Below are 6,218 nucleotides of genomic sequence, written 5' to 3'. Positions count from 1 at the left end.
ACATAATGATGCCAAGTCAATGATGCTCCGCATAAAAGATATTTATGCAGTACGGGACCAACATATTAGACATGCTGAGACGAAGGCATTTCTCGACACCAAGATGATAGAACGATCGTTTTTAGTAGAGCATGGAATTAAGATACTATCCCTTGTGGAGAAGTTCAAGGACCTCAATGCTGATCTTGAAAATGAGAGGTAGATTGACGTGATTATTCAGTTTTTTCCTTCTTCCTTTCACCCGTTTATAGTGAACTATAACATAAATTTGCTTGACAAAGGCGTTCATGAGTTGATAAATATGTTGATCCAATACAAGGTAATGATGAAAAGTCAGCACCATGGCATTGACGCCGGAGGCTTCAACCTAAAACACGAAAGGTAAAGGTGTCTGACGTTAGAAGAGGGAGAAGACTAAGATAGAATAAGTTGTTGCCAGTGTTTCGATCACTCATGTTTCCCAACTAGGAAGGGTAGAGTAAAGAGGAAAAGGGTTCTAATAGTCAAGGATTTCAAAAGATGTTCGCATCAAGTGCTGGGAAAGAAAGGCATTGGAAAGGGGAGTGTCCTAAACTCCTCTCCACCAAGGTACATTTGATTTGACCTTTAATATGGATAACCAACTAAAAAGCTGATATTTGCAAATAGTTTGCAGGTGGTGAGAAGGACTAGAAGGCTGATATGAACGATCCTAAAGCTAAGTAATGGCAGGGTTGTTGCTGTAGAGGATATAAGACTAGTTAAGGTTAGCTATTAGTATTAATGTTAGGACAGAGATAGGATAGAATTATGTAACCTAGAATGACCAAATTATGCTTTTCTATTATTGCAAAATTTGATTTATATACATTTTATCAATGAAAGCTTCTTTTATTTGACAAAAAATGATTACTCTTGTTTGATACGTTTTTTATATAATTGTTTTAATAATATACATAATTGGACTATGAATGCTCCAAAAAGACAATAAAAATGGATAATCAAGAAAACTTGCAGGTCTTTCATGCAAAGCTGGGTCACTAGTTAGGATAAGGAAGTTGGTAAATTCAAAGAGTTTAGATAGATAAACGGATCTTGCTAGCTTGAAAGTCCTTCATGAGAAGGAAGAAGACCGTGAAACTCTTCGTGGGACAAAGTGTCTTGTTAGTGGTCCATTAGATTGGACACAATTAGATATTTGTAGGTCACTAAATACACAAAACTAGTAGAGGGTTCACAAGTCTATGGACCTTTTTGAAGGCCGAGGGATTAGATTTGAAGTGAAAAACCAAATTAGTTGCAAAATTAAACCCTTCGATTGTATAAAGGTGATGGGTATTTAGTGAGAGTTCTTTAAGTATCTAAATAAGAATGGGATTTTCACTTAGTAGAATTCTTTATGGAGCACTAAAATTGAACGGTCGTCTTTGATAAGGGAGGAATTGAATCTTACTGGGCATGGTTCGATCGATATTTTCATTGAACTACCGTGGCCCATGTGGCATGGTAAAGCCTAAGTTCCACAAAGTACTTGAGTATATGGGATAGTCCTACATGTGTCAAGGGACTAATGGGAGGCAGACTAGGTTTGTATAGGATCATTCATTATCCTAAAAGAAATTGAATTTGAAAATATAACCGACGTAAGGAGTATCTCCTTGAGAAATCAAGTAGAGTGACATCTGAGTAGAATAAAGCAAACACCATTTGTAATCAAATTGTTCCACTAACTATATTCCAGTCTCTGAAGGATGACCAAATTGCCTTAAAAACCTGAGGTATGGAATTATGTGTCTGACCAATCAATTAGATTATGATCCAAGGATATAAAGACAAGCGATGTTGAACATCAGTTCGGTTGTACAGCTTGGAGCATAAGACTTGAGCTGGAGTTCAAACTAGGTTGGAACTTATTTGAAATATTTATTTCAATATAATCATACGAGTTGTGACTAATCAAGAATTAATTAGAAGGTCAGTAGGAGTTAAGTTGAGTTCCTAATATTTTAGGTGTGTGACGTCCTGCTCATTTTCAATGATGTCAAGATGTTAGGATATATAAAAAAAAAACATTAGTCACACAATTCTTCATGATTAGATTCCTACTCATTGGAATAAGCTATCAAAGACTCAATCCTTGTAGACTGATGAAGAGCTTAGAAAGATTTTGACATCCCCTATATCTTTATAGTAGACAGCATGGGTATTTTGTTCAGTGCACCAGGCCTTATGTTGTGCATGCTGTGAACATAACAAAGGATAATACTTTTTTAGCATTATACTGAGGAGGCACTGTATAGTATTCAAGACTATTCTTTAGTACTTGAATAAGGACTAACAAAATATTCTTTGATGCACGTTAAGGCAGAGTTGATTCTAAAAGCTTATGGCGATACTAGCTTCCAGTTTCATATGGATGATGCCTAGTCCCAATTTCAACGTACATTCAGGCTTAATGGTGATCTATTGGCTTGGAAAGGTTACAAGTACAATTGTACAATAATTTTCACTAGGGGAGTCAAATGTATGATGACTTTAGAGTTGCTCAAAGTGGTTTGGAGGATAACAACTAGGTTGCGGCATAAGCTCTTGGGTCCGATATCGCATCACAAATTCAAGAAAAATTCTTAAGCACCACCATCTTGTTGGAGCGATGGTAGGAAGAGAAGATGTAAAGTTAGACCGCATTACTTTGGTCGAAAATATAATAGATCCATGTCGCCAAGCCAGTATAGCAGATTGCTTATGCTCAAAAGGATCTGAGGGATATAAGTTATCGGGCGGGATATTGTTAGAATTGTTTTGGGAATTATTTAACAAAGGGTGAGTAGCAATTTAACCCCTGTGATATTGTAAAGATTAAATTATCCCCCTATGAAAAAACTTAGCAATTTACACCCTATATTTTTTTCAATTAAATTCCATTGAATCGTGGACTTGCTTTAATTTATTTAAACAAGCCTAGTCCACTAAATAGGGGCCCATGACCAAGTTGATTTCCTGTATCGCAAAGAGGTGTTGGACTCTTCCTTGTTGAGGTGGCCAAGTTTTGCTTTTGGAAAGTCCCACTCGGTGATATTGATAAGTTGACATTATCATATGATTGCCTTCATTCTTGATGTTAGGTTGCAAGAGTTTTGGGAGGTACCTAAAGTAGTTTCTACTTGTTGAATGATCAGGTCATTCTTCTGTCAGCATACAACTCACGTCTTTCACCCTCTCTCTCAGTCTCTCTGAAAATAACTTTCTCCCTCTTGGATCAAGTTAAAAACAAGAGTGAGTCAAAAAGACTAATCAATAGTGTTGTTTTATTCTAATTCCTCAATATTGTACTTTCTAGTAAGAGGGAGTAGATGTCTTCCCAGCGTGGTGTGTACCGATTTACAAGGATTTTATGCTTGAGTCCTCTATGAACGAGAACCAGACGAGGAGTAATGCATCTAACCAATTGAAGAAAGTGGATAATTTCACTACCCTCGCCTGAAGTTTGATATAATTACATGTAGATCATTTGTAATTTGAAAAATTACATCTAATACTCGAGGTTTGCTTCTATCTGACAAATAAGTCCCTTTGTTAGCCAAAAATCTACTAAATTTGTTGGTATTAACAAAAAATTAAATGAAAATAATATTTACCCTCGATGGACATATTACTAATTTATTGCAGGTCAATATATTTTTTTCAACTAAACTACCTTTATAACGGTGAAGATATACTTCCTTAAATGCATTAATACGGTAAAGATGTATGAGGGTAATTTTGTTATAAAAAAAATTATTTGACCTGCAATACATCAATAATAAGTCAATTGGGGATAATACACATTTTTTTAATTTTTTTTGTTAATATTAGAAAATTTTGACTAAGGGGGGGACTTATTTGTTAGATGGAAGTAAATCTCAGGGTTCTAGATATAATATTTAAACCACAAGGAGTCTACTTGTAATTATATCAAATTTCAGGGGAGGCGTGTAATTATACTTAAAGAACACGAAAGAGGCAATGGTTTCGTGAATAAAGTTTTCGTGTTCCTTTTTTGAATTGTATTTCGTAAGCCTTACATATGATTTATGTTATTTTTATCTCTATTTTCATGCACTAAACGTCCGAAAATATTAAGGGTATACCCTTTGATTCGAATTTAATTGAATTTTTAAATTTTTTGCATTACCCATTGCTTTCCCTGACCAATCCACAATCTTTTAAGGGGTTGCAACATGGGAGGAGGGCTACAGCGGGGGGTTGGGGGACCTCTTGCTAGGGATGACGGGCAGAGGGGGGAAGGGTTGCAATGGGCAAATTGGGGGGATGGGTTGTGGCAGTAGACAGGCTGGGGGGAAAGGTTCAAAGGGTAGCAATATATATATATATATATATATATATAGGGAAAAGTATTATTTTAGTCCGCTAAGTATGCCTAATTTTAATTTTAGTTCGATAACTATGTCTATTTTTGTTTAGGTCCAGTAACTTATGAAATTACTTACTTTTAGTCCTCTGGCAGATTTTTGGACAATTTTACCCCTATGTAATTTTTGAAAGGTAGTTTTAGTCCATATGCACTCATAGGGGTTAAATATATATATTATATTTAGTCCATATAATATATATATATAGTCTAGTTTTAGTCCATATAATATATATATTATAAATTAGGGTTAAATACAATTTAAGCTCCTATTAAAAATAAAACATCAATTTACCCCTTTTGTTAAAAAAAATATATCAAAACACCATCGTGAAGCGTTTCGTGGATTACCCACATGCTTTTATATTTTTTAAAAATTAAAAAATAGAATAACATTTCTTTCGTTATTTAAAAATCATTGGATCTTAATTTTAATCTAAGGTCCAGATTTAACTAATAAACCAACTGAGTAGATTATATCTAATTTGAAGATTGCATATATATATATATAGAGAGAGAGAGAGAGAGAAGGGGTAATGGTGCCTACGGGGAGGAGCGGAACGGGTGACGGGGCTGTGGAGGGGGCTAGGTGCGGGAAGGACGATGGGGTGGGCATGGGAGGACGACGGATGGGAACGGGGGAGGGATGGAAAAGGTACATATGTATATATATATGTTATTAATAATATATTTATATAGATGTATATTAATGTTTAACTTCATAAAATAATATTTTTTTGATTGAAACTTAATGCCAAATGCAAAGATAGCTCGTGTAATGCACTGCTGGGTGTAGGGGGATATTTTGCTCTATTTATAGAAAATAGAGGTAGGTAAATTGCTCTTTTCTTTTCACATGGGGTATTTGCAGCTTGTTGTTTGCTTTCTAGTGAGGGGTCCGGCGTGGGTTGGTTCAAGGGCTTGTCATTGGCTTCGGAAGGGCTGGCCAATCGGTCCCTAATCTCTCTATTAAGAGTGGCCCAGCCAAGATTATAAATCTGGCTTCTGGAGGGCTACCAAGAAAACGAAAGACTATCATTCCAACACATTCAAGTTAAAAGAAGAGTTCTCCCCCAATTAGACTAGGGCGTGGAATTCCCACGAGCAACGGAGCGAGCAAGCAATGCCGTTGGAAATTACAAGATCCCTTGAGAAGAATAAAATCTCTAAAGCATGCCTTCATAAACCCTTGAAAATTCTTTCAGGTGATGAACACGGCGTAGGATGGATCCCCCCTTTTCTTTCCTTTCCCCTTGCCTTGTTAGATTACACACTAAACCCTTCAGAGCCAACCTTTTGGAGAGTGAAGTAACTGATTGGTAAGGAATAGCAATACTTACTCTAATAATAAAATCAATAAGCAACGGGAGAGGCTCGATGTGATTGAGCTCGAGCATAGAGAGAGGAATAAAGCTAGGCATGCCAAATCCGTATGCGAAAGCAAGGAATTTTCTCTTAATACAAGGAGTAAATTGCATTTCTTTCCTATATTATAATAATATATATTTATCCATGTCTATATACAATATATTTATTTATTTATATTATATATATTATTCATATATACTCAATAGTAATATAGATAAAATGTTATATATGGACCATTGATCATATACAAATTTTTAAATGATAATGATTAAGATATAACCATTTGTAATTTAAAATATAAAATACTTTATTGTTAAAGATGATGAAAAATAAACAAATGCATAGCTAAGGTTTTTTATATCTTCTTTTTTACAGGGATATTTTTTGCAATTTTCAGTTAATACAGAGGGAATAAATTGCATTTAATAAAAAAAAATCGTAAAAAGGCCAAAAAAAAAAC

This window comes from Sesamum indicum, linkage group LG9 (genome assembly GCF_026168435.1).
Source record: "Sesamum indicum cultivar Baizhima isolate 11 linkage group LG9, ASM2616843v1, whole genome shotgun sequence".
Lineage (NCBI taxonomy): Eukaryota > Viridiplantae > Streptophyta > Magnoliopsida > Lamiales > Pedaliaceae > Sesamum > Sesamum indicum.
This window is presented reverse-complemented; position numbering follows the sequence as displayed.